Raw genomic sequence first — 25,888 nt, forward strand, 5'->3', positions numbered from 1 at the left:
TAGACTACAACGAACTTGTCGAGGTAATCCATGAATGTGTAGTTCATCAGACGAGAGAATGTGGCTGGCGCATTGGTCAAGCCGAAAGACATGACAGCGTACTCATAAGAACCATAACGAGTGACGAATGCAGTCTTTGGAATATCCTCTTCACGAACACGGATCTGGTGGTAACCCAACCTCAATTCGAGTTTAGAGAATATCGATGAACCAGCCAGTTGATCATACAGATCATTGATCCGAGGAAGGGGATATTTGTTCTGAATTGTAGCTTGGTTGATAGGACGATAGTCTTGGACCAAACGGTTTGTTCCGTCCTTCTTCTTGACGAAGAGAGAAGGTGCTCCCCAAGCAGAGGAACTTGGACGAATGAAACCCTTGCGAAGAGATTTGTCGATTTCCTCCTTAAGTTCAAGGAGTTCATGAGGTGGCATCTTGTACGGTCGTTTGGCAATAGGAACGGTGCCTGGTTTCAAGTCGATGACGAACTCGACAGCCCGGGCAGGGGGTATTCCTGGAAGTTCTTCTGGAAAGGCTTCTTCGAAGTCGCGAACGACTGGAATCTTTTCAATTCCCTCAAGAGGTGCTGCGTTCAACGCATTCAAAGCATAAAGTCGTGCTTCAGCGTTTTGAACAAGCTGAGCATGGTAGGTTACTATCTCATCGGAAGGATGTAGGAGGTGAATGACCTTGGTGGCGCAAACGGTAGAGGCAGTATGCGCTTTCAACCATTCCATTCCCAGAATGAGGTCAATATTGGAAGACTCCAGAATAATAGGAGAAACAAGGAATTCCAACCCTTCAATTTCAGCAGGGACGTCGCGACCAATCATGGTAGTTCGACACTGACCCGCAGGGGTGCGTACCACTATCGGAGTGTTCATGGGCTCGCATCGAATGTCGTGTGTGTATGCAAAATTTTCTGACATGAATGAATGCGATGCTCCTCAATCGAATAAAACAGAAGCCGGTACTGAATTAACGAGAAGAGTACCCATCACCGTGGCAGGCTGGTCTTGAGCTTCATTCAGATCAACATGATTAGCCTGACCACGACCATAAGGTCTGGCATTGTTGTTATGGGGCTGATTGCTACGACCAGTTGAAGGCAGAGCCAGCTGGCTCTTTTTCTGATTGCACTCTTTAGCAAGGTGGCCTGGGCGGCCACATCTGAAGCACAGACCATCATTGGGATCGGGAGTAGGAGCTTGGGATGGTACATCTCGAAGAGGCTACCTCTGCGGTGGAGGAGGCAGACGAGGTGCAGCATAGGACTGTCTTGGTGCGGGTGCAGTTGGACGATACATGCTGTGGGGGATCCATATCCGACGCTTCTGCGCGGACGGGCCCGAAGATGAGCCAGCGTCACGGCCGCGCCTGAGGGATCCCTGATGTTCCTGCAGACCAGTTTCGACATGAATAGCCTTGTTCACCAAGGTGGCGAAGTCGGCAAAGTCATGAACGAGCAGTGCTAGCTTGATATCAGGGTGAAGTCCATCACGAAACTTCTCTTGCTTACGAGCATCAGTTGCAATGTCTTCTTCAGCATAACGTGACAAGTCCAGAAATTCCCGTTGATAAGCATCTACAGACTTGTTGCCTTGGGTGAGGTTACGGAAATCTCGCTTCTTCCTGTCCATGATTCCCTGAGGAATGAAGCGGGCACGGAAGGCAGCTTGGAAATCCGGCCAAGTGATGACCGTTCTAGCAGGTAGGGTACGCCTGTGGCTGTCCCACCATTGAGCAGCAGGACCCTTGAGGAAGAAGGATGCGAAGGTGACATAGCTGGTAGGGGCAACACTAGCAGACTCCATTTCATACGTGATGTCGCGGAGCCAGTCATCAGCATCAAGGGGTTGAGTTGAGCTGCGGTAGATAGTTGGGTTGAGGCGCATGAAGTCCTGCAGAGTTACTGGGGTTGGCTGTTGATTCATATTCGGACGAGGAAACTGAGCCATCATTCCTTCCATGAACTGGCGGTTCAGCTCAAATTGTTGCATCATTCCGGCAAAGAATTCGGGCGGTGGTGGATCGTTGGCACCACGGCCACGACCAGCGGGTCTAACCATCCTGCTAACAAGTAACAGGGGGGTAGTTCAGCATTGAGCATTTGCAAAGACAAGGATCATTCATGATGAAACATGCATAAAGAAAGAGGTACGATGGATACCACTTAGTAGTCAACACGACAGTGTGTGCACTACTCAAAATACTATTCTAAGGAATAGCTATGGCTTATCCAACTTTGGGGTGAATGTGGTCACGGGATCCTAATGTTAGAGTTAGTAAATTCGTTTAACCCGAATGGAAGAGAGATCAGAGTCCCAGAGTATAGATGAGGAGTAAAAGATCCTAATACCACCCAATGGCGACGTGGGCCCGTAAGCCACACAGCCAATGTTAGTAAAAGTTTTTCAGTGACTAGACTCAACTTCGGCCAAGGAGTTGGAAAGGGGGCTACCTACAGGCAGTCGGCTCTGATACCAACTTGTGACGCCCTCGATTCAATCGTACACTAATCATACATGCAAATGTGTACGATCAAGATCAAGGACTCACGGGAAGATATCACAACACAACTCTAGACACAAATAAAATAATACAAGCTTTATATTACAAGCCATGGGCCTCGAGGGCTCGAATACATAAGCTCGAATACACAAAAGTCAGCGGAAGCAACAATATCTGAGTACAGACATAAGTTGAACAGGGATGCCTTAAGAAGGCTAGCACAAAAGCAACACGATCGAAGAGGCACGGCCTCCTGCCTGGGAGCCTCCTAACTACTCCTGATCATCGTCGGTCTCCACGTAGTAGTAGGCATCGGCGGTGGCATCTGGCTCCTCGGCTCCGACATCTGGTTGCATCAACCGGAAAGAAGAAGAAAGGGGCAAAGGGGGAGCAAAGCAACCGTGAGTACTCATCCAAAGTACTCGCAAGCAAGGATCTACACTACATATGCAACATTATCAAAGGAAGGTTGTATATGTGGACTGGGCTGCAAAAATGCCAGAATAGAGAGAAGGCCTAGTCCTATCGAAGACTAGCATCTTCTGGAAACCACCATCTTGCAGCAACAAGAGGGAGTAGAGTAGCATAACTAAAGTAGTAGTAGTGTTATCAACCTCGGCCAGAGATCCTTTCTCGACTCCCTGCGAGAAAGCAATCCCAGAGCCATACTATCCAGTTATCATCACAATCCATTACTCATCACAAGTATCCAGTTCTAGTTGTATCGATCGGGATACAACTCCAAGTGTCCGTTACCGTAGGACAGGCTATCGATAGATGTTTTCTTCCCTGCAGGGGTGCACCAACTTACCCACCACGCTCGATTAACTCCGGCCGGACACACTTTCCTGGGTCATGCCCGGCCTCGGCCAAACAATACGCCGCAACCCGACCTAGGCTTAATAGAGAGGTCAAGCACGCCGGACTAAACCTATGCCCCCAGGGGTCATGGGCCATCGCCCCGGGAACTCCTGCACGTTGCGTGGGCGGCCGGTGAGCAGACCTAGCTACCTCCTTAAAAAGGCGGGAGCTTACCAGTCCAACCCGGCGCGCGCCGCTCAGTCGCATGACGTCTATTAAGCTTCGGCTGATGCATACGAGGCAGAACGCCCATACTATGCCCACGTGATGGTTAGTGCTATCAGGCCAGAGGCCCCTCGGATCAAATATCTAAATCGTAGTGGATTAGGAACGCGCGGTAACAAGCAGAGACTCACGAAAGATGTGACCCCGTCGCCTCGTCTCGAGGACTTGCGGCAAGGGCTAGGAATGCCCGGCCACGCCTCGTAATTATCTCGCGGGCACCTTCCAGGTCAACCCGACTCCACATCACTCGCAATTATGCTCGCGCGGGTACCCCTCAGGGCCGACCCGTCTTTAGTAACATGGTTCAGTGTAAATCATAGTAACCATAGTAACTGTGTGTCCAAACATCAAGGGGAAAACCCGAGGAATCACCCCCGGTGAATTCCACTCGATGTAATCATCAAGGTGAACGTAAGAGGAATCACCCCCGAGGTTCACACTTGAGGGGTTGCACGACAGAGTCGTATCGGAAGTGGTTAAGGCGGAATCACCCTCGATGACAACGATCGAATAGCTACACTACAGGGTTAACATCAGAAGTGCTGTAGAGGTCTCACCCTTGGTACTCAATAGTAACCAAGTAGTGTCGAGCAACTAAGGGGAAAGTGATGTGCGGTGCCGGGGCCTGGTCTTCGATCACGTTGATCGGGTCTTCGATGATGAAGCAGGGGCAACAAGGACAAGGTGGGGGTCACTGGTGGATCACTAACCAACCTATACTAAGCAGTTTAGGATAAGCAGGTAGGTAACAATGAGCAGGTTACAAAAGAGGCTATGCATCAGAATAGGAGCAAACAATAACAGTAGCAAAATCTAATAAAAGCATGAGAGAATGGAATGGGCGATATTGGGATGATCAAAGGGGGGGCTTGCCTAGTTGCTCTGGCAAGGAGGGGTCGTCGTCGACGTAGTCGATCACCGGGGCATCATCGGCCTCGGGGTCTATCGGAGAGAAGAGGGGGAAGAAACAGTAAATATAAGAAAACAGATGCAACGCTAAGCATGACATGACGATAAGCAGAACTAGGGTCGACCTAACGTAGTACTACACGTTGCAGACGGAGGGGATAAACATCCGAGGATGAATTCCCGACGTTAGGTGGATTCCGGATAAAGGAAAAGAGGGGGAAAGTTCCAAGTTCAGCATGCTAGGGGCATGTGACAGATGAACGGACCACGTATCCGGTTTCGTTGAATTTTTCTGAGCAACTTTCACGTAGAAAACATTTTCATCGGAGTTACGGTTTAATTACTATGATTTTTGCAAGTTAAAAACATATTCTGGAATTATTTATATTAACAAAAAGGAATTATGACGTCAGCAGAGTGTCAGCATGACATCAGCAGGTCAACAGACCCGCTGACTGGTCAAACTGACTAGTGGGTCCTACATGTCATAGATAGAGGGCTAACAGTGGGTTATTTTAATTAAACGTGGTTAATTAGCAGCTGGGTCCCACATGTCAGTGACTAATTAACGATTGGATTAGGTTTTAACTAAAACCGAGTTAATTAACTTAACTAAACGGGACGGGCCCACTGGTCAGTGGCTGCAGCGCCAAGTCAGCACAGTTGACCGGGGTCAATGGGTCAGCTGGGGCCCCTGGGACCCACCGGGCAGTGGCCCCCGGTCGGCCACGTCAGCGCGGCCGGCGTTCAGCCGTCGGCGACACAGAGAGGCGGCGGAGCCGCTCGGGCCTCGTCGGAATAGCGTTTTACGGCGCCGTTCGACACGCGGCTGGGTCCGTTCGAACGGCCGCGTCGATTGGTGGTGGTGGCACGGGCGGACTTGGCCGGAAACGGCGCCGGCGACGAGGTTTGCGCCGGAGCAGCTACGGTGATGATGAAACGGACCTACGGCGTGCTACGGCTCGGGAGAAAGGGCTAGGCAGGCGCTGTGCGGCGCGGTGAAGCTAACGGGCATAAGCCTGTGACCAACTGGTCACCGGAGACTCGCCGACGACGAGCTCCGCGGCGCCACGTTCGGGCGTGCGTGGGGAAAGCAGCTAGGGGGTGCGCCAGAGTCAACAAGGAGAGGGAGAAGGATGAGGGGCTCACCGAGGAGGCACAAGGTGGCCCGGTGTCAGCTTAGTAGCAGCAGCAGTCGCCGGAGATGACGAAGTTCGCCGGCGACACTGGCGGAAGGGGACGGGTGGCACCGCTCGCTGTGGAGCTCTCCGGCTCCAACGAGGGGCACCAGACAACGCGTCTCTCCGCGAGGGGAGCGCTACGGCATGATGGCTCGGCTCGGAGACGACGGGGACCGCGAGGACGACGGCGCACGGCGGCAGGTGCGTTCGGGCAGTGGATGGGGAACCGGGGGAGAGGAAGGCGAGCGAGAGTGAGAGGGAGGGGGCAAGTGGAGAGGGCAAGTGGGTGAGGGGAGACGAGGGGAGCCCGAGGCGTCGCCCTGATCCTCTCCCGGCGAGGTGGTCGGGGTCGACCTCGCCCCTGTAGCGACACGGAGCAGAGGAACAGGAAGGGGAGGGAGCGACCGGTGAGGGGGGAGTGGGCCGGCCTGCTGGGCCAGCTGGCTCGGGTGGGCCGAAGCCCAAGTGGGGCAGGGGCTTTCTCTCTCTGCTTTTCCTTTTTCCTTTTCTTTGTTTTTCTTTTTATTTTCAGCAGCTTTTACATTTTATTTTTAGCCAATAATGACTTTGCAAAATTATGCCACTGGCCAAAACAATTTCAAAGAATTAAAGTGCACTGCCACAAAAATATTGTGAGACTTTTGAAATAGTTTGCCAATTTTATAAATTAAAAAGGCATTTAATTTATTGCTTAGGTCACTGTTTTAAGTAGTTTAGGCCACTCAAACCCTTTGCAAAAATGTTGGTTCACCATCAATTTTAGTTTTGGAATATTTGGCACATGATGAACATTTTAGTTTTCATGTTTGAGCAATTTTGAGTTTCACTCAGAAATTGAAATTGAATTCAACTGGAATTTGAAATGGAATATTGATTAAAGTGAGTAAGCACAGTTATAGCAAAATGATTAGCTTGATCTCAGGGATTATTGTAGCATCATTACACCGGGGTGTTACACCAGCCCACCTGATTCTTTGGGGGCAATGACCTGCTGCCAAGCCACAAGACAGTGTCCTCCGTGCACTGTATTTTTTCCTTCCCACAAAAAAGCTCTCAAAAGTCGCTCAAGCTTCTCTAGCGATTCCGCTAGAGGAAACTCCCCATGTGGTAGCTTGGGATGGTGGATAAACCAACCTTTATCAACGTAAGATGACCCCCTCCCCCAAGATAAGAGAGTTGCAAGCCAACCAGAAAGCCGTTTGTCAACCTTCGGATAACCGACAATAGGAGCCCATGGGTGATCTTGTGAACGGACAGCGGGATACCAAGATAAGTGCAAGGAACGGATGATAGAGTGCAGCCCAAGACATTGACGATCTCTCTCGCGTTATCTTGATCCATGCTGATGGGGACAAGAGTGCTTTTTTGAAGGTTGATTTTGCAATCCCGTGAAATTAGAGAAAATGCCAAGTATATCTTTGATCACCCTTGCTTGTGGCAAATCTTCTTTGAAGAGCAAGAGAGTGTCGTCAGCGTACTGCAGTATTGGAAAGAAGGACTCTACATTTAGGGGTGAGCTAAACGACCTTCCTGATGAGTTTTACAACAAAGTCACTGCAGAACATCTGCCACAAGATAAAACAGGTATGGTGGCAGGGGTGACCTTGCCTCAACCCCCTTCTTGGACCGAAAAAAAACTACCTCGCCATTGATGATAATTTGAGCAGAGCTAGTGTTAAGCAGATCCTCGATCCATCTTGTGCTTAAGCCTCTAGCCATTAAAATTCGTAACAACCCCAACCGACGCTATCAAAACCCAGTTGCCTTCTGTTGCGACGAGGGGATGGCCCTGGTTAGCATGGTCGATCTAGGTGGCTCTGGTTCATTGTCTAATGCGGCTCGGTAGATGATGTGCTTCCGATGGCGACATATGATGTCCGCTTTTGTGTGGCTCTTGGGGCGTTCTAGAGACGGAGATTTTGGCAACAAAGGAAGGCCTAATGTTGGCCTCCCAATGGAGCAATCTACCTATCCAAGTTGAATCTGATTGTCTATAAGTTGTAACGATGGTCCAGAGTGCTATTACGAATAGGTCTAAATTTGTTTTTTTAGTCAAAGAGATCAAGGATAATCTAGAGAAACGTGGTTCTTGTATTACTCATATTCGACAAAGTCAAAATCTAGTTAGTCATTTTATGGCCAACTTTGGTAGGGTTCATATTCGACGAAGTCCTTGATATTGTGCGTAGTGATTTAATTCTGAGTTTTGAGTAATACAAGAATTTTCGCAAAAAAAATTGGGGCGTTCACTGGGATCTCGTTCCCAGCGAACACTTGCCAGATACCATCGCCGCAAAACTGTTTCAAAATTTAGCCATGTGTCAAGCCTAGTTTGAAAATTTGCCTTTTCATTCACGCGTAGGGGTGGAGCAGACACTGTACGTCATCGGTCCATGCGCCCGCCCGCCGGTCGCCGCCACCGCCGTAAAACTCGTGCGCGGAGCCCACCCCTCGCGCAGACCCCCAACGCCTTCTGTTTCTCCCATTTTTTTATATTCCACAAATATATCGCGTTCGCCAGCGTTTCCTTTTGAACCACGCACGCACCCCAGCCAGCCCAGCCGGCCCCCAACCACCCCCCACCCCCACCCCCGCCCCGACCAAAACCCAGACCCAAACCCAGGGCTGCGCGTCGTTTGATGCGATTCCGGCGGCGATCCAAGGCACCACCCCCAGCGCCCCCGGCGTAGCGTTCGGCGATCCACCCCACCCCCTCCCTCCCCCGGCGGGCATGGCTGGCGGCGTCGGCGGCGGCGGGCCCCGCGCCTCCTCCGACAGCAAGGCGGCGCGCTCCCCCAACCCGGCGATCGACTCCACCATCAAGTCCATCAAGGAGGTCGTCGGCGGCCACTCCGAGGACGACATCTACGACGCCCTCCGCGAGTCCAACATGGACCCCAACGAGACGGCGCAGAGGCTCCTCAACCAAGGTCCGCCCCCCCTCCCCCCTCCCCGATCTGCGCGTCTCGATCTCGCCCCACGCGCTTGGAGCTAGGGTTTGGGGCGTCCGCGCGCTCGCGCCGCATTGGGTAGGTGCCGCCGCTGCTAGCGTAGTTTGCGGGGCGCGGGGGGTTGGGATTCGCCGGCTAGGGTTTTGGAGCTCGTTCGATCTGTCGCGGTTTTGGTGCTGCCGCCGGTGACTTCACGTCTGTTCAGCTGGATTGTTTGAGTTTCCTAGGTGTATAGCGGCAGGTTTGTGTGGACTTGTTTATCCGATTGGAGCAGTGACGAGAGATTCCTGACGACTCTGGTAAATCTTTTAGATGTACAACTGAAACGAGGATAAGTTAACTGTTTAGTACTCCCTGCGTTCACAAATATAAGATGTTCTAACTTTTCTGTGAATCGGATGTATCTAGACACGTTTTAGTGTGTTTGTTCACTCATTTCAGTCCGTATGTAGTCCATATTGAAGTATCCAAAACATCTTATATTTGAGAATGGGGGGAGTATGTGATTTTATGATATGTGATCCCAAAACAAGGCTAATGGTAGCACCTAGTGATGTCTGTTGGATTGTTTGCTTGATAATAGTAGCAGACATGTCTGTAAGCCAACAACCATGGTAAATTGCCAGCTGCTAGTTTGCTTTAACTTGAATACGAGATACTTGTAAGCCAACAACCATAGTAAATTGCATATCTGGTGCACGTACCTGGTTATTATTTTTTAGGTACATTTAAGTAACGGGGCTACTACTGACATTTGTCATCTACTTATATACTTATTATAGTCGATTTATATACATGTCATGTTACTTTATGGAACCTATTCTATTTGTGGTAGTTACTCTTCTAATGTTTGGACTTGCAGATCCATTTCATGAAGTGAGACGGAAAAGGGACAAGAAAAAAGAGGTATATTTTGCCTTCTTTGTAACATTTGAATTTGATGTTTATGGTTTCTACGCCTTAATATGTTTACACCTAAATTCGCCAATGTTGAAAGGCTAATGCTGCACATAAGGGGTTAAGTTCGCCAATGTAGTGTAATTGCCTAAGGTGCCAACAAAAATAGAAGCTGCGTTGTGAGACTCTAGCCCGAAGCATAAGAGGAGAACATTAAGGCCCTGTCCATAGTTCCATACGTATATAACTCGTACCTGTTGCTGTTGCTCTGCTTCTCTTTTCCCTTCTTGAATGTTTGTGACTGATGGTTGAAACTTGAAAAACCTATAGAGTACTTCATTAACATCATGCATTCTTTAGGCCTACACCTTTGCCCTTTGAATCATTTTTCTATTTTTGTAGCCTTAACACTTCAAATTTTTGCAGATCCATCAAATTTTTGTAAGTTTTGACCACATGGAAACATTGACCACTACTTCAGAAATTTTTATGCATTCTGCTTCATCCACTGTTTTTTTGGAACTCTTGTTTATGTTTAAAATACATGCATTACTACTGCTATTTTTCTTTTGCTGAAACGTCTTTGTGGATTTTTCAGAGTGCTGGTCAGAAGAACCCTTCTGAGACCACAGCACAAGGTGAGCATGGCACGCAACGGACAAAGCCACACACTCAAAGGGTTGAGATCGATCAAAGAAGAGCACACAATCATGGCCAGACATATGGTACCATAGTTGAAACTCATCATTTATATGTTTCTTCATAACATGCGTAAATAAGAGATGCGTTTAATTTGCTGCGAACAAAATTTGCTCTTACATAGTTGTTCCTGAATTGGGATTTTGTTATTTAACTGCATTTTTCTGTCACCGTAAGTGAAATTTACATTTTCAAGATTGCTCTCTACTGTCTCCTTGTGTACCGATGGAGTTATATTTACTTATCTGAGTTTTCTTCTGGGTGTACCTTGCATTTTGGTCATTTGGTACTTGTTCAATCTTTGTTTACTTTGATAATGGTGTCATAACAAAATTCATTGTTCATTTAATTTTTGATTGAACTCTTTTTTTTTCGCAACCCTTATTTTGAGGCCCGATTTGGTTCATAGGAAAAGTATTGTATTTTTCTGATTGCTACGAAGGTCTCTCTTGCATTTTTCCTCTCTTCAACATTAGAAATACCGTTATCATTGAATGGCCACCAAATTTCATATGTATATTTTGGTTCATTTGTACTTTGGTATTTTAGTTGGTATGATGATTGCATTTGTTCTATACACCAAGTTTTCCCTAATTGGTGACACATATGGCTTGATGCAGGACCAAGTCGAGAATTTCGGGTAGTGAGGGATAACAGACACGGTGCGGTGGAAAATGGAGCAGAGCAACACAAAGTTTCAACATATATGCAATCGTCTGATAGGAGGTATAATTGTCTTATATTTCTTTTGAAATTAGTCTTATTTCCTGTATTACAGTAGCATATATCGGTGCTTAGAGACATGAGCACAGACAAGTCTCTCCATGGGCATTTCTGCGTGTCTGCTTACATTCTAGTTTTCAGCATTCAGATCGCAGCTCATATATTCATTAGTGCACTGTACTTATTTGTTCACCAGTTGGTGCGGAGTCTTTATATCATGGCACTTGCATGCTTATAGTGATGAATACTGCAGTTGTTTTTTTGAAGTTATTTTTTTGTTATATGTGTGCACATCAATTAATCTAACTTAGAGACAAAACCGAAACACAATACTTAGCTGAATCAATAACCCCGTGCACACACAATAAATTTATAATCGTTACCTGTTTTCCATGCTTGATTCTTACAAGTAACTACTACTTTGCTTACTGGATTTTCTCTCTCTAGTGGAGTTGTAGTTCAATCTGATCGAAATCGCCCACCACCTACAACCTCAGAAGGTCAGATCACGCATCAAAGTGCAAAGAGTAGCTACAACTCTGACATGCATCAGATGAAGAGGGATGCTCAGGGTACTGCTCAGAGGCATGCAAGGCCATATCTGAAGAATTCTCAGAATGAACACCAGTATCCTAATTCTGATCTACATCATGCTTCATCCAATTACAAAGCGGCTGGAGGATTTGTCCGAGCCAATCGATGTGAAGCTGGAGTGGCTAATGCTCCGAGACAGTATTCTGGTCGTCCAGGTTCACAGTTCCATGGAGCAAATGATTCTTATCATGCAAATATTCAAAGGGGGAATTTTGCCTCAGCTGGGCCTTCTGTTCGCCGCCCATCATTTATGCCTAGAAACACTCAACCCAATCATAGACCTGCAGTAGACACAGTAACTCGTGGCAGATCTGTTGGTAGACCTTTTGGTAACCAAAACAACAGCAGGTATCACCAGGGTCCTGCTAGCAACCAAAAAGGTAATATTCTTGGTGATATAATGTTTTGTACATTTGATTGGCAGTGTCATGTCTGAAATTTTGTGCTCTGTTGTTTTCTGAAATACGTAATATAGAACAAGTTTTGTTCTTTTAAGAATGATGGAGTTTTACAGGTTAGAGATAAAAGCATTTCTTCTTTTATGCTTTGCTCCATCATAGGAGCTTCTTTCTCTTGCTCTATGAGTCTAGTACTGAGATGGGCTGGTTAGGAGAGAAGACACACTTAACAAAGTAACTAAATATAAACATAACATGGTTAGGGTCATCATCTTGTTTGCTTCCTTAGCACCTGTGTGCAAGTCAGAAACACCATTAGTAAGGAATGGAGTATACTTTTCTCTTTTCACCAACAAGTTATGTTTGTAAGCTCAGTAACAAGTAAAAATTAAAATTTGTGCAAATTTACGCGAATAAATAGTAAAAGTTTGTGCTGTACATCATATCTAGGTTTTACCTTTTGGAATCACTGGTTCTCTTATTTGTAGGATTTTTTTAAGGAAGCTATGTGATATGTTTCTTATTTGTCTTTAGGTTTACAAGCTTAAAAATGAAAGGCTAAGGATGCTTTACTCCTTTTGTCTCCTACTAGAGGTGACAAAATCGATGACTTGTTTTCTTTCTTTCTGCAGTCATACAACCAGCTAAGGAATGGAAGCCAAAATCGACAAATAAGTCTTGCACCAACGATGCTGATAACAGTGGGACAAATGCAACATCTCCTTTAGATAGCAAAGCTGAAAATGCTAATGTGCTGGATGTGAACAGTTCGTGTGACAAAAGTTCTCATGCTAACGTGCATGAGATGGAGCACGTGATTATCCCAGAACATCTCCGTGTGCCAGAGTATGAGCAGACAAGATTGAGATTCGGCAGTTTCACTCCTGGGTTTGATTCGCCTGAGCATGAGCAGACAAGAATAAGATTCGGCAGTTTCTCTCCCGGGTTTGATTCAGACCAATTACCAACTTCAACTTCTCCAGAACCGGAACAACCAGAACAGTTAGGTGAACCTTTGCCAATTATAAGAATTGATGATACTTGACAATAATATCAATGAAATTTACTTAAATATAAGTACCGTCTCTCTGTCCTGAAAAGCACTTGATTATTGAATTTTCATTAAAAAAGCTATAGCGTAGTGCTAGGAAGCCTATATAGCTGATAGAACCAGCTTCTTCTGATGGACCTAATAACTTCAGGGCTTCATATTCTTCAATGATCTCACCTCAGGATGGTTTTGTAACTTTTTGCATGGTAATGATAGTAATGCTCTAGTTCTTTTGGAATTGATAATTGTAGGCTGATTCCGATTATGCTTCTTGTGTGTGTAGTGTACAAGAATCTGTTCAACTGGTTGTCCAAGAGGATGAGTTTGATACTGAACATGACGAGGTGGATGAGCAAGTTGGATCACAACTCACTACTATATCCACATCGGCGGCAGAGAGTTCTTTACCACCATCTGAGGATAGTGAACAGATGAATGGTCAAGAAGTTGAGGATGATGACGGACTGGGCTTAGTTCAGAGTGATACTCCACTTGGTGCAGCAGATGACCATAATATTCAAAGCACCTCTGGTTTGACTGCCTTTTCTGTAAGTCAATTGGGAAGTGTCCTTGAATGGTTTTTTTGTTTCACTGATGCTGAGATGATTGAACTTACTTTTCATCTGCCATTTTTTTTCTGAGGTTATTTATGAGACAGGAAATTTGGCTGCATTATTAAGACAAGTCGTTGCATTAAAATGATAATTGTGTCATTTTTTTTTCAGGCATATGGTCATGAGGATCCTAATATGCATCCTAATAATGAGGCACAGTTATACGGGCTGGTTGAGCCTAATGTGCACCAACAAGTGTTGGCTTCATCTTCTCAGGTAGATGTTCCATTGTGTTTAGTTTATCTTGGGTGTGGATAAAATCTGAAACAAATGCCATACCTACTATGTACTGACACCCCCTCCCTCTCTGTAAGCAGGGGTACACTTCGGTGAATCCAGGAGCAGATAATGCTGTGCAAGTATTCAGAATACCAGAATCCAATGTTCATTCACAAGTTCTCCCTTCTGCATCCGAGGTAGAGACTCACCTTGCTATCAATTGGGGTTAACTAACCGAGATTTTCCAACATACCTTTTCCTGCACTAGCTTTCAAGGACAATTACTTGTTACCCAAGTCTGGGATGCAGGCTCCGTCAGAGGAAAGCCCAACACCTAGCAGTTTGACCCCTATTTCTTCCGCGTGAAGTTTTGACTTACCATTGTGCTGATTAGGGCTGGGCTGGCTAAATAAATCCACATTAACTATTCCACTCTGATCTGCTCTCTCATCTAGTATAGTTCTTTAGACTGTTATAAGCTAGACTGGGTTAACTACTTGAGCCAGCATCCTGTAGTTTGGCGTGCTGTGTTAGGAGCAGCACATTCAAAGGCTCAAAAAGCTCTCACTTAGGAGCTGAATTGCAAAAACAATGACGTAAAAGCTCAAAAGGCCTAGGTGCAAAGATGAGGCCCAGCAAGGCAAAGGCACCTCATGCTGCAGGAAGAGCATAGTAGCACCAGCAGATCTGGAACATTGGGGGCGGGATAGCCAACCGCCTCACCCTTGTCTCTCCCTTGTGTTCTTGTTTGGTATTCCCTACCTACGGACTGAAATGAGTGAACAAACACACTAAAACATACATATATACATCTGATTCAGAAAAATGTTAGACAATCTTATATTTGTGTATGGATGGAGCATATGTTTGGTGGCTGTGCTTCAGGGAAGGGAAGAAAACATAACTAACCCACTGATTTTCTCCCCTATCATGGGCCAAGCAAGCCAAGCAACCAAGGTTCTTACACGAGCGTGTTGCTATTCTATATTGTTGCTAGTGTTTGTCATGTGGTGGAGTTTTTCTTGCACCATTAGAGTTATGTATGGACTTTTGTGCCCTTCGCTTTCTACTGCCTTCATTCGGATCTATCCAAGCAAAGCTCCTGTATACTTGACTTGAGATATAAGTGAGAAGCTTAGCTTTGTTTCATACTTAATTTTGTCCTGGGCGGACAGACAAGATTGCGAGCTTGAGATTTTGCCACCTTTACTTTTTCCTGAAACGAAATTTCTTCAACTTCACTAACCTGTGGCAACTTATGTCTTGATTGCAAGTACTATTATCTCATGGTATCTTTCATCTGTTGTGCTTTTGCAGGCCCTAAGTTCACAGCTTGCGAGCAGCAGCCCTATTGCAATGTCTACACAGCAGCAACATATGTCCCAGCAACAACAAGCAGCGCAGATGTACCCTCCAATGCACGTGCAGCATTATCCGAATTTCATGCCATATCGACATCCTCTCTATTCTCCAGTTTATGTCCCACCCATGGCTATGCCAAATTATTCAGCAAATGTCCCTTATCCGGCAAATGGAAATAATTATCTTCAGATGGCCGGTGGGGGTTCACATTTAACTGCAGGCCAAGTGAAGTATGGAGTTTCACAATATAAACCAGTCCCAGCTGGTAACCCTTCTGGTTATGGAAATTACACTCATCCAGCTGGTTATACAATTAGTTCTCCTGGTGTTATTGGAGCTGGAGTTGGTGTTGATGACGTCAATAGGATGAAGTACAAGGATAACAACATTTATGCGCCAACCCCACAGGTACAAATCATGGATGTGGAGTCTGAAATTTATATTGATTAAAATTATTTTCTGCTTGTTACATACTCCTGGAGTACATAATTATTTTCTGCTTGTTACATACTCCTGGAGTACATAATTCTACTTGTATTTAGGGAGTTCACTCTTCATACATGGCCTACTTGATTTAATATTTTGGTTATCTTTTACAGGTAGAGACATCTGATATCTGGATTCAGAATAGAGAGATCCCAACTTTGCAGTGCCCCCCGTATTACAACTTATCAGGTCAAGCAACACCTGGTGCCTATATGCCAAATCCTGGGAATGCATCTTTCAGTGCTACAGCTCAATCCTCTCATGCACAATTCCCAGGCATGTACCATCCGCAGCAGCCTCCCTCAATCGTAAGTCCACATCCCATGGTGCATCAACAGGTCCCATCTGCCATTGGTCCCAATGTTGGAGTTGGTGTGGCTGCACCAGGTCCCCAAGTGGGGGCCTATCAACAACAGCAGCTTGGTCATATGAACTGGAGACAGCCCAACTTTTAAAGATGGTTTCTTAATTATCTGTAATTAGGGGGGTCACAAGAGCCTTTAATGTAACAACAATTGGCTCCTTTTAACAGGAACCACCTCTGTTTTCTAGTGCAGCTCTGTCTGATCTATTTAAGGTTTAACAAGTTTTTGTTAGCTTTTCTTTTCTCCCAAGTGATATCAGTGTTTCCTTGTGAACTGCTTTTCTTTGCTCCCATGTGAAATCAGTAGCCCATGTGAACTGGTATGGTATCATGTAGATTGCGAGCTAAACATTGAGCTAGGTTCTTGCAAGAGAGAATGTGTTTGGTTCAGCGAGTTCCTGTCTGTTCTTTTCTCAATCATCAATTATGCATGTGTAACGGGCTGTGAATTCTGCAGCCTGTGCATTGTTATGGTCTGTTATTGCATGATACACTACTATGTTAGGTGATCTTCTGAATGATGAATAATCAGGTGATCTGTCTTTAATTTCCTCGAGCAAAGCAATGAATTTGGAGATACCTCACGTACTGGACAAAACATTTTTACGTACAATTCTGAAGAGTTGTACTATGGGACGAAGGTTTTTCTTATCTTCTAAGAATCACTGGAGTTAAAGCTGGATTTTGTGAGTTGAAGATGTCCTCTATTTTGCTTGCCCTTTATTTTCAAATTATTTCGAAAATACACTTAGGAAAATTTGAAAAAAGAGTTTCATGTCTATTACTGATGAACAAAATTGACGAAATAAACAGCTCTACCTGCCAATTGTGTAGAATAACAAAATGTGGTGATCTATTGCTGTGAATAGTGCTACCGTATTTTTTTATTTGCAGTCTATTTTATTCTAACATGTACATGTTCAATATATTTCAGGGTGTATAAGTTTACGTTTTGAATTTTACTCCTCATTTTGTGCTGTATAAATGTATCGACTTGCATCGATCAAAGAGGAGTGGCTTGTATGCTCGCAGTACTGTAGGCTTGTGGGCCAAAAAACTTGGATCATGTCTATAAAATACCTGCCGGTTGACAAAGCGAATCCATACAAAAAGCTTATTGATCGCCGCATGTGTCCAAAAGACGTGGGCTGACCGGTCACAAACATAATCGCGGTTCACTTTCTTTTTACATTGTATAATATATGTCTCATTCATATTATAAAAATCAAAATATAAATCACGTACGGACTAACATAACAAAACTAAAAAAATAGCAAAACATCTCTTAGCTGACACCAACGCTCGTCTTCGGCACCACCGCAACAGCCACCGAAGAAAAGAATGACAAATCACCTTCTCACTGAGCTCGACGCGGCTCCGTTGCTGATATGCAGCTTTGCAGACCTCCAAGGTGACTCACCAAAAGTGAAGCCCTTGTTGTTGGACGAATCAGACCGGGGCAACACATCGGACACATCATCGAACTCCAGATCTGAAACCCCGCCGCGACTAAGAAGCCGAATGAGGAAACCATACCTGCCATTCACGAACCACGAACCCAACACACGTTCTGTCTTCCAGATGTCGTCGATGCAGACCAAAATCTGCATTCGCTCCTGGACTATCTTCCAAGCTCTGTGTCAACGCTGGAGCAAACGTCGTCGCAACGACGGTGCCCGAGGACACATGTCCACCACGAGGATGCCGCCGCCGCCATGCCATCCTTACTTGAACAGACTGGTTTCTAAATCCATCCCCAACCATAGGACCGATGGCCTCGTCAGGGAAGGATTCGAAGAATCTTTATTCAGTGCCATCATCGTCGCCGCCGAAGCCAAGACGATAAACAGCCTAAAAATCTAGACTACGAGGAAGTAAAAATAATCCACACGCATGGATCCGATGACCCCTCTCACCACCGATGACCGAAGTCACCGATGAAGGGGAGTCACCGGAGGACGGCGCTAGAAGATTGCCCTCTCCTGACGGCGGCTAGGGTTCCAGCCGCCAGGGATGAGAGGAAAACCACCGGTTCAATTTTTTATGAATTGAAGGTAGTCAAATCTATCGTAGTAATGCAAGCATACATATGTATCGACTTACATGAATCAAAGAGGAATGTCTTGTATGCTCGCAGTACTGTTAGCTTGTGGACCCAAAAACTTGAATCATGTCTACAAAATTCTGCTGAGTTTTTTTTAACATAGTACAGATGCAGGGGCTCATATATACGCGCATACACTCATCTCTATAAACATCTCTGAAACATATCTCTATAAACACACATGCACTATGTACCCATATGAGTATCTCCGAAAAACTAAGCCGGCATATTATCTTGAGATTGACGAAGTCACCAAAGGAGCCTCGTAGTTGACGGGAACGTCTCCTCCCAATGAACACGCATCGCTGAAAATTCTGAAATAAATCTAGATATAAATACGAGCACCAGGATTTAGACGCTGAGGATACCACCGTCCTCCTAACCATCCAACCACATGTTGGCTCACAAAATTCTTTTGAGTTGACAAAGCGAATCCATACAAAAACTTCCACATCGTCGCATATGTACAAAAGACATGAGCTGACGGGCCACAAACATAATTGCGGTTCAGTTTATATGTATTGAAGGTAGTCGAATCTATCATAAAGGCTGTACATCTAAATACAATATTCCAAATTGAAATGTTATTGAAAAAATCTTGATAACTACGATTGATTTTGACTGATAAAATATGAGGTGTGCAAGGCACTTTTTTGAACACAATACAGATGCAGGCACTCATATATACGCGTATACACTCATCCATATGAACATATGTGCAAACCCTATCCCTATGAGCACCTTCGAGAGACTGAGCCGACATATCATTTCGAGATTGACGAAGTCACCGGCGTCTCGTAGTCGAGGAAACGTCTGCTTCCATTGAATGAACATCGCCGGAAATCCTGGAATAAATCCTAAAGTAATGCGGGAGTGCTTATCAAACCAAGAAAATAAATGATGCATCAATGCATACCTGTTGCAAATGAGAATGTTTTTAGCAACTCATACACATCAAACCCTTTTATACAGATGCACATTAAACCAAGAAAAAAGTTAGATGCGTTTAATGCGAGTTGAGCTCAATGATGCTAATTCATGATAAAGTGCAAAGTTTTGGGATGGGAGTTGATAGTTGAACCAATAATATGGAAGACATATTTGGTGATGGAAAAAGTGGTAAACATGAAAAGCGGTAGTTCCAAGACAAACCACTTATAGATATAGTCCATATTCAGAGTTTTTGATTTGGAATGAAGATAATTATCCCTCTGTTTAGTTGCACTTAAAAGGTGACAAGATTGCATTCTAGAAACCCTGACCAACTTTATAGCTCTCAACCATGATATTTAAGGAAACTAAATAAACTCAAATGACAACACATATTTCCAATTCATTTAAGTGACACTAATCAAGTCGGTAAATATTTATGACTTGGTATGTTTCTATTTTCTAAGATCTAGCATAATTTGGTAAAAAGACAGTTAGTATCTCAAAAACATCTAACTACATCAAACTCGTTGTGATATATGTTAAGAATTTACCGAAATTGCTTTTCCAAACTTTTGTTAAAATTACATAATTAAAATGTTATATCTTAACATTTAGCTATATTATGAAGTACTCCCTCTGTCCGGAAATAAATGTGGGAGGAATAGATGTACCTATATGTATTTTACTTCTAGATACATTTATTTTATCCATTTCTGTGACAAGTAATTCCGGACAGAGGGAGTAGTTGCTAAGTATAATAGAAAAGTATATCGGTTAAGTTCGCATGTTGGAAAGATAAATTATAATACATAAAAGTAAAATAGTTTAATCTAAATAAAGGCGAGCACTTGAGACGTCTAATTTCAGCAATCATCTTTCGTCTCGCACAACGTTGGATGGCGATGCACCTACCGATGAATCAACTCATTCATTCACCATTGTTAGTTACATCACAATTTGGTCATCAAGAATTGATCTAGCCCTAGCCATCAACAAACAAGAACATCTCCGAGAAAAAGGTGAAGAAGAGTATAGAGATGTACTTGTAAGACATGGAGTAGAGATGACGTTGAAGAGTAGGACTGCGGCCGAGGAGATTGTCCGCCGCAACATTGTCTCACTATACTCGCTTTCCTCCCTCCACACACCCACGTCTCGTGACGATATGATTTAATGTCGGGACAAATGTAGAGATTTTGATAGAGATGCATGCTGGTACACTGATCGACGATGGATCCTACTTTTCACACAAGTCACAGAATAGCCAGGTACCGCGTACCCCTAGAAAAGCTCGAACGGTATATGGCTCGACCCATATTCTGGTTATAGTTAGCTTTTATTTAATAGATTATGTGAAGGTTCTAGAACCTTCCACGGACCAATTTATCTTCTTTTTGTAGTTTTTATAATCCCTTTTCACTTTTCTTGTTTTCATTTTTTTTATTTTGTGAACATTTTTTATTTTTTGGAACATTTTTTGAAACATGGGAGCATTTTTTGAAATTTAGTAAATTTTTCAAATTCGTGATTTTTTGAAGTGCGAGAGCTCTTTGAAAAATATAGTTTTTTAATCAAATTGTTGATTTTTTAAAATTCAGAACATTCATTGAAACGTTGGAACAACTTTCAAATTAATTAATATTAAAAAATATAGGGACATTTTTTCCAAATTCAGAAACAATTTCCAAATTTAAGAACATTTTGTGAACTTTTTTAAAAATATAGGGACATTTTTATGAGCTTTTGAAAATTCAAATTATTTATATAGTAAATAAGGAAAAAAAAATCAAATTCATGTCCATTTTTTAATTTCAGGACCAATTATCATATTGATCAACATATTTTAAAAGTTGAAATATTTTTTGAAATTCAAGAACAATTTTTAATTATGAAGGCGTTTTCTAGTTCAGATTTTTCTTTGAAATGCGACTTAAAAAAAGCAGAACAAGAAAAAAAATAAAAACAAAAGAAAAAAGCCGTCAATGGGCCCGACTGAAGCTGGTGCAAGGTAGTGTGTGTTTTCTCGCTTTTCCGTAGAGACATCCCTAGCTGAGTTTTACTATTTTTTTTCGAATTTGAAACTTAGTCAGATTTTTTTAAAGAAAATTAGTCACAATTTTCCATGAAACCGTTCTTAAAATTCGAGTTTTTTGTATTGTCGTTGCTTTTAGTTCTTAAATGTTCGCACAGTCTATGAATTGCTTAATGTTTGCAAATGTGACCGCCACATCATTTCCGAAAACCACCTTTTTTTAAAGGAAAGACCATCATGGCTAGCTTTATTAAATCAAAAGACTATTACATCGTTTGCAAGTCCTGGGATCATCCGCAACGGCGGATCCCCAGTCCAAGAGCAAGACACTTTATTCAAATAACTATGCTTAGCTAGCTTTAGAGGCAAAACCGCTCAAGGGGTAGATTTATCCTGTTTTAGAGATTTCGGGGTCAAAATTGTACCAAAATGGACTTCATGGGGGTATTTGTCCATTGAGGCATATTTTAGGGTGAAAAATGGACGTCTTTCTTCCCACGACGGGGGTGATCCGCCGGGGTTGGCTGCCATCCCGGCCCAAAAAGGAAAACTGCGATATCAATTTGGGCCCTGATCGTGCCTAGCCCGGTAAATCTGACGCCTCCAGCACGTTCTTCCCCGGAACCCAAAACCGTCCTGGCCTCCCCCCTCCCCCAAGCCAGGCCTAGCTCAGCCGCCGGCGAACATGGGGACGCGGGAGGTGTACGAGGAGAAGCTCCGAAGCGGCGCGCACCTCCACCGCGACCCGACAATCAACCCCGGCCTCGGCTCCGCCCGCTGCCCCCGCTGCCTCTCCCTCCTCAACCCCGCCACCAGCTCCGTACGTACTCCCCAACCCCCCTTCCTCCCTCCCCCGATTCCTCCTCCTCCATCTGCCCCGCGGGTTGTTCTGACCGGATTTTTATGCTTTTCTCCTGGACGGCCGCGCAGGGAGGGCGCGACTGGGCCATCACCTCCGTCCTGCACGACGCCACCGCCGTGGTAACGCGATTTCGCCCCCTTTTTTTTGCTCCTTAATTTCTACGGGCGCCTCCCCGAGATCCGTAATTGGGGAGATTTCGTCGCTAACTTGTGTGCTTGCTTCCTGTTGCTGCAGACTGGTTCTGGCGCCGGGGCGATGCTCAGTGCGGTGCACGGGTTCAATACAGGTTCGTTGTGTTTGATCCCAGCCCATTGTTTTACTTGTTAGCGTCGATGAGAAACTGAATGTTTTGGTTTTGTAACAGGGATCCCGTTCGTCCAGAAGCATGTGAAGGGCCCCAAGTGGCTGCACTTACTTGTTGGGGTAAGTCTTGATTTGGGTAAATGTGATGCTAGTATGCAATTGTTCCTTTCATTCAGCTCAGTCGTTTTGATTGTTAGAGTTACAGTTAATACAAGATCAATGCATCTTTTCTTACATATCTAGTTATCTACAGCGATGTTCTTCTGGGTTTCATCTCCATAAGAGTGGCTGAGTTTTGACGTTGGCTCGCCAAGCCTATCACAACCCTCCTCCTTTACCCCAGCTTGGGACCGGCTATGTTTGAGACAACGTAGGCGTAGTTATCTTTTCTTACATATCTGAGCTGTATTTTGTTTTTGTAATGCTAGGAGATGTGTGCAGTGAAGGAGGTTATCCGTACTTAGTTAATCAGGCGGATGAGTGAAAGGCACAAATTGACACCAGTTCCTATAAAAAAAAATTCACAGGAAACTCAAGGATGCTATCTGGAGTCTATTACATGAATGCTAATTTAACCGCGGGGGGGGGGGGGGGGGGGGGGGGGGGACTTTTGCCATAGAAGAAGTTGCCTATTGTCCAAGCAAGTTGGGGTAGGCCCTGTGCAGATAGGGAAAACAAAATAAATTAAGTCACTAAACCTTTCTTTCTAGCATGATATAATTTTGAAAATTGCTGTGTGTACCATTTAAGAGCAAGAGCAGGGTATTTACTTTATTTAATAGGATCCTTGACAAATGGTATTAACGAGAAGCAAAAAAAGGCCATCTCCCAAGGCACCTGTTTGAATGTTTGAGTTGCTGGACAAGTTCGAAATGAAAAGGTGTTGAATTAAGGAGTATAAACATGGGATCTCTGCACTTTCGGTATTAGGAAGTTCAACCTACATAAGTTCTGGTTTGCTACCATCTATTAGACTACCGAGATTGTGATATTTGTTAAGTACTTGCGATGGAGCTTTTCTGTCTTGTGTTTCAACGACACTGATAATAGACTTGCATTGATCTGCTTGATGTTTGGCACTCTTAGCAGTTACTCTAACTGTTAAATTCACATTGTTGTTACATGTTCAATTAACGGAGGTGGTATTTTATTTGTGCAGGTCCCTCCTTTGGTCTTATTCTCTGGTGCCAGTGCTTTATTTGGGGGTAAGTCTTTGGAATACAATTTGGTATTCATTTTATTCAACTCTACGAACCTTGTGTGTGTATTGCTCTAGTTTCCAGTCTAGCATTTAGGGCCTGTTTGGTTTCCGCCAACGCCAGCCTTACCAAAACGAGCCACGCCAATATTTTGGTGAGGGATTCCGCCGCCGCAGTTTCGCCCGAGAGCGGACGCCAGATCTGCACTGGTAGCCAATATTTTGTTGTGGCTGTGATGATTTTGCTTCCAACCAAACAGGAGCCCACCTTGGTAGTCAACGCCAATTTTTTGGTGGGGCAACCGCGGTTGCAATCCAGACAGCCCCTTACATGCAAATAATGTAGCGAAGTTCTTATCTCTACTCTTATAAAAAACAGAGTTGGTGATGATGGTGTGCCTGCCATCCTGCAATATAGGCCGTCCGATTTATATCTGACGGATAGGAAGGAAACTATGGCAATTTTGCAAAAAGATACCCACACCCCTCTCCACATTTGCAAATAATCCCTTCCCTCGTTCATCCTTTTCTCCCAGAAGATAAAGTACTCATACAAATACATCTTGATGTTCCGTGCAACGCATGGGCATCTTGCTAGTTCATACATAAGTATCAGTGTATCCACTATCCACTGTTAGGGAAGGAATGTAACGGCAGAAAACTATATATTTTAGGTGCAATATAAAGAATATTTGATTAGGGTGGGAACTTGGCATGGGGTATGGTTCATTTTAGCGTTCTTGAGGCACCATATGTACCTTACCAATTTCTGTTATCCTAAGCATGTAAGAATTGACAGCCGAGCTTATCTTCCCAGTTCTATCAGCATATTTCTCAGGTAAGTAGACCTGATCTCAAACGAAAAGTGGGTCATCTGTACTTCGGTAGATTAGAGCCTATAATAAATCCTGGTTTATTTGAAATCTCTGAAGGTCATCTAGTAGAAGTTATTTGTAATCTTAGCCTCAGCAAATTATTGGATGTCGTCTTTTTTTGTATGCTTAACTGCATGTTGCCAGGCATCTATCTAGCATTAGCTAGATAGCACAGCATGGTTACGTTATGTGTTCTGGACACCAGGCGTGGGGGTGGGGTGTGCGTGGGTGGTGGTGGTGGTGGTGGTAAGCTCTTTGCCAGGGTAGTTCCCTCTCATATCCTGTGCCTGTTAATAATACTAATTGATAATGGAAAGTACTCCTGAAGACTCACCGGCCATACGCAATAGCCCGTAGTCGGGTGAACTTAATTTGTGCGACATCCTATCTTGCCACAGTAAAACATGGCTTCATTTTATTCCTTTCTGTATTGAATTGTCGTATTAAACATTTACGGTGTGCCTAGAATCGGCATCTGTTTATGCAAGTGGTTGGCTCTATGGGCTTGGAATATCTTTATTATTAGCTAACGCCAGATGATCTGCTACTTTGTTTTCACAGCTTACGCGCTCCCAACGTTTGCTCAGCTCACTGTGACATCCTATTATGCTGCATCAAGTGCCTCTCACTACGCAATTTCACAGATCACACGCCAGATCGAGAAGGCCCATTTGTCAGGCGCCGAGGAGAAATCTTGATTAGCTGCTTGCAATCAGTCAGTTTGTTTGGTGCACATGCCATGTACACGGTATATACGGACTCCCTCCTTCTCCATGTTGCAGTGGTCTGATAGTTTTGCTGAGTTTCAGGTTCTACCATAAAGTATAATGTGTAGCTTTGCTAATTGCTACTCATGTCACTTTTAAGACCAAATTGTGTTGGATTCCTTGGCTCTTTTTGCCGTTTGGATAAAATGCTATCTGAAATTATTGGTCACGAGTTCAGAATGCAATTTCGTATTAGAATGCATGTATCATGTGTACAACCATTGGTGGAAAAGGGCCGAGCAAGGACTCCGCCAAATTCAGCCAACACTCTTGGTTCCTTTTAAGTACAACAAAGGCAACTCTGTCATTGTTCTTTTTTAGGGAACCTTGCACTCAATGTGAGCAAGGCTCCTATTTTGCTTCAATAAGCTTGAATAACGAGGAAGATGGTCTTTGCTGAAAGATGGGTCAGTTTGGTCACCGGGATGCTCACCAAATTTCAATCAAGTGATTTTTATCGCCGCGCTTATGCTAATAGGAGATGATGCCTGATTGTTTAACTTCTGAATGACAGATCAGAAACATCTTTGTAGGTTAATGAAAAATCGAGTCAAGTTCATAACCCACTATACTAAATGAACTTTGGAACATAACTTCTCGCATGGATAATAATTAAATTAACCAAAGCAACGACCGTAAGCAAATGGCTCGGTTTAACAGCGTTTCCACCATTTGCGAATCAAGTTAGACTGAGGGGTGTTTGGTTCAGAAGTCCTAGGACTTTTTCTAGTCCCAGGGACTAATAAAAAAGACTCTCTAATAGAGTTTT

The 25,888-nt window shown here is 44.3% G+C and overlaps 1 non-coding gene across 1 annotated transcript; it reads left to right on the top strand.

Annotated features, from left to right (window-relative positions):
* The first annotated feature begins 8,212 nt into the window (after positions 1-8,212).
* LOC109760625 (uncharacterized) lies at positions 8,213-25,281 on the top strand. Its single transcript, XR_012189067.1, has 18 exons — positions 8,213-8,617; positions 9,501-9,544; positions 10,134-10,260; positions 10,855-10,960; positions 11,405-11,931; positions 12,582-12,951; positions 13,284-13,548; positions 13,726-13,830; positions 13,932-14,030; positions 15,151-15,603; positions 15,795-16,130; positions 16,214-16,258; positions 21,713-21,934; positions 22,045-22,095; positions 22,211-22,262; positions 22,341-22,399; positions 23,439-23,484; positions 24,914-25,281. It is a non-coding gene; the product is annotated as an uncharacterized protein (transcript).
* The last annotated feature ends 607 nt before the right edge of the window (positions 25,282-25,888 follow it).

This window comes from Aegilops tauschii, chromosome 7 (genome assembly GCF_002575655.3).
Source record: "Aegilops tauschii subsp. strangulata cultivar AL8/78 chromosome 7, Aet v6.0, whole genome shotgun sequence".
Taxonomy (NCBI): domain Eukaryota; kingdom Viridiplantae; phylum Streptophyta; class Magnoliopsida; order Poales; family Poaceae; genus Aegilops; species Aegilops tauschii.